The 3,960-nt window shown below is 39.5% G+C and overlaps 1 protein-coding gene across 1 annotated transcript in view; it reads left to right on the forward strand.

Moving 5' to 3' along the window:
* Positions 1–3,508: 3,508 nt before the first annotated feature.
* Positions 3,509–3,960, forward strand: part of LOC101860712 (DNA primase small subunit) — an 18,068-nt gene continuing 17,616 nt past the window's right edge. Inside the window, exon 1 of the mRNA XM_005112697.2 lies at positions 3,509–3,593. The gene's annotated coding sequence lies outside the window, so the exon portion shown is untranslated. The remainder of the gene's footprint in view (positions 3,594–3,960) is intronic.

Raw genomic sequence — 3,960 nt, forward strand, 5'->3', positions numbered from 1 at the left:
TCATCATCATCATCATCATCATTATCAACATCCAGTGCCAGATCTGCGACAGACATCGGCGATCTTGGTTTTCCATTCATTCCTTTGCTCGGATGCTCTTAAAAAAGCGACGTTTCCCTGATCTTTCCCTGTTACCCATTTGTTTAGGTTCCAGTATGTTGTTCTGGGCCTGCCCCTGCCTCGCTTGCACTCAATTTTATCAGTGAGAGCTAGATGATCGAGACCTTTATGTCTATTTAAGTGTCCCAAAAACTGCATTTGTCGTTTCCTGATTGTTTTTAACATTGAGCGTCCCACGTGGGCTTCATCAAGCACTACCTCATTTGATTTCTTTTCCTTCCACGATACTCTTAGCAGTCTCCTAAGAAACCACATTTCTGTTGCTTCTATTTTATTTTCACTGTCTTTAGTGATTGTCCAGCATTCACAGCCATATAGAAGGGTTGACCAAACATAGCATTTCAGGACATTCATTTTGGTGTTCATTGAGATGTTTCTATTTTTCAGGATTGGGCTCATTTTATTGAAACCAGCCTTAGCCATTGCAGTTCTCCTTTTTATTTCTGTGGAAGATTTGGCATCAAATGTTATCATATATCCTAGATATTTAAACTGTTGGACTTGTTTGATCTTTTCACCTTTGCTAATGAGATTACAACTAGGATTTGCTGCTATTTTTTATATTACCATGCATTCTGTTTTCTTTACATTCAACAATAATCCTTTACGTTCCCCTTCTTTTACAACTGTATCTAGAAGCAATTGAAGGTCCTTTTCGGAGCCTGCTATTAAAACCGTGTCATCTGCATACCTGATGTTATTAATATTTTCTCCATTAACTTTGAGACCTGGACATTCTCCTATGTTTCTAAGGATTGACTGTATTCTCCATTAATTCATATAGCATTGCTTTGATCCAAGTACAAATTTCTGATAATTCTTAGATCTTTTCCATCTATGTCTAGCTTTTCCAGTATTTTAAATAGCTCATCATGTCTAACTTTATCGAACGCCTTTACATCTTTCCATTACAATTGTTAAGGCGGATATAGCATTTCTGCTGCCCTTGTCAGCAACAAAGCCGAATTGCGTTTTAGATATCTCTGGTCTTACACTTTTTTTCAATCCTCCCATTATTACTCGCAACAATATTTTTGTCAAATGACTCATAAGGCTAATTGTTCTATGCATGTGACACTCAGTGGCACCTGGTGTTTTAGGTAAAGCTATAAAAACTGACTTCATCATTTCATCTGGGATCTCACCGCTGTCATAAATAGCATTTAGGAGCTTTGTAGTTATTTCAGTGCCTAGTTCTTCAAGCGCGACAATCACTTCAAGTGGAATATTATATGGCCCTGTGGCTTTTCCTAATTGTGGCGTCGGTGGCCTAGTGGTTAGGCTCTCGGACTCGCAACCGTAAGGTCGTGGGTTTGAATCCCGTCAGGGACCCAACGTCGTGTCCTTGGGAAAGGCACTTTACACGAATTTTCCTCACTTCACCCAGGTGGGAATGGGTACCCGGCTATAGACAGCGAAAGATCTTGTCAGTTTGTTAGTGTTTGAGCGCTTAATCGGCTGCTTGCACTGTATGCTTCCCGGGAAGCTGAGAATGTTTCGGAGTGTTCTATGGTCTGCTGGGGTAATAATATAGTGTAAAGCGCATAGAGCCTGCTGTTGAGCGGGGATATGCGCTATAAAAATGCTATCTATTATTATCTATTATTAATATTATAATTGTTTCATTTTCCTAATGGCAGCTTGTACTTCTGATTTCAGTATTGGTGGTCCATTTATTTCATTCTTTTTTACCGGTTTTTCTCCTCTATTATCTTTGAAAGGTGCTTCTATGTATTCTGACCATCTGTTTAAGACATCCCCGTTGTCCATTAAAATATCCCCTCCCTTTGATCTTATGCGTCCTGTATTTGAGCATCCTTTTCTCCCACTTACTTCTTTGTTTTTTTAATGCACGTATTTGTTGTCTTTGTTTTGGGACTTCTCTATTTGTTGACACTGATCGTTTATCCATGTTTCTTTTGCTTCGTTCTATTTGTTCTGTATTTCCCTGTTGAAGATGTTGTACTTTTCCACATTTGATTTTGCCCGTCTTCTCTCTTCCATTAGTTTTAAAATGTCCTGGGTCAACCATTGTATTTGCTCTTTTAGCTTTCGGGGGATATTTTCTTCCACAGCTTCCATTATTTAGTCTTTCATTTTCCTCCATGGTTCTTCCGATTTAGTGTTTTCCAAAGCTTGAAATGTATTTCTTACATCTATAGAGAAACGTTCTTTCATTTCTTGATTTGTTTTTAAAAGACCTATGTCAAATTTAGGTTCATACTTTGACTTTTTGAGTTTCTTCAGTCGTATCCACATTTTACACATGACTGGTACATGGTCACTATCACAGTCTGCTCTTGGCAGTGATTTAGATTATTCTATTGTGTTCTAAAACGTTTCTGAATAAGTATGAAGTCTATTTGATTTCTACTTCTATCGCCAGGACTCTTCCAAGTGTATCGTCTTCTTGGGTGATTTTCATACCAGGTGTTTGATATCATAAAATTATTTTCTCTCCACCACTCTACCAGTCGTCCCCCGCGTTCATTCTCTTTACCAGAGAGTTGTCTTTACCCAGTCCCCATGGCCCAACTAAATCTTCTATACGTGTACTTCCTACTTTAGCATTAAAGTCTCCCATGACTATCTTTACATCTTGAGATTTTAACTGTTTCACTGCCTTATCAAGGCCTTCATAAAAAGTCTCAATTTCCTCGTTGTCGTGTTCTGATGTTGGTGCATATATTTGGATGACACCTATGTCAAAAGGTTTTCCCTCTTTAGCCACGATGACTCTATCTGACACTCCCCAAAAACCTTTGATGCTCTTTGCTGTTGCTTCGTCAAATAAAATTCCGACTCCTCTTTCAGGGGTTTTTCCTCCTGAATATATAATTGTTTTGGATACTCTTTTAATCAAGCCTGCCCCCTCCCATCTAACTTCTGAAAGGCCTAACCTATTTTAGCTTCATCCTATTCATTTCCTGCTCTATATTATCTAATTTGCCTTTCTGGTACCTTGTTCTTACATTCCAAGTGGCGATGTTAAGTTGCATATTTTTGCAGCTAGTAGCTGGATGACGATCGGGTGCCACCTGCTGCCCGTGGCGGTCCCTACCGAGCGGGGAGTTCAGAGCTGGATCATGAACCCCCTTAACGTTGTTATCTGATAAATGAATGTACTTTTCCATGACTGTTCTTGGGATATCACAGCAGTGGTTTCCCGTTGCCTACTGTCGGTTTGTGTACAGTTTCTCTGCTAGCCTTTGTATATACCGCTCCCTATATTCTAGAGTGATCAACAGCCAAGCCATGTCTTATTAGTCTTATAGCTTTAAACGATTGGACATCAGTCTGAAGCAGATATATTCCATTTTGACTGCAATCAGTGACTTTTTTTGACGAGAGCCATAGTCACCAGAAGTTTTTATTTGCTCTCGCGAAATTTGGCGCGTTGCTTTGGCCTTGCATAGCCTAGCAGTGACTAGCGCAAGCTATCTTAAGCCGAACCGAAAGCAGAAAAATACTGAGTAAGTAAAGAGTTTGTTTATGTTCCCAAATGTATGTTGTTCTGCAGCATCGAAATAAGAGAATTACTGTGGGAGGACTTCCGTGAAGAGCGACCACTAGATCTATGAGACAAGACAGAGCAGAATTGAGGGCTAGGAGGGGTAGACCGTAGATCTAGATATCTAGGGTTTATATTATATACGGGGTGCCCACTTACAGCTGGATCGGGCCGATCGCCCGACTCGATCGCTAGAGATCTAGATATATAATATATCTAATCTAGAATCTAGATCTAGATCTAGATTCTAGAAAGTCTAGATTATACATCTTCTAGATATCTAGATCTGTCTTAAAGTTATTACTTGGCAGGACTCATTTGTGAACACG

Source organism: Aplysia californica, unplaced genomic scaffold (genome assembly GCF_000002075.1).
Source record: "Aplysia californica isolate F4 #8 unplaced genomic scaffold, AplCal3.0 scaffold01366, whole genome shotgun sequence".
Taxonomy (NCBI): domain Eukaryota; kingdom Metazoa; phylum Mollusca; class Gastropoda; order Aplysiida; family Aplysiidae; genus Aplysia; species Aplysia californica.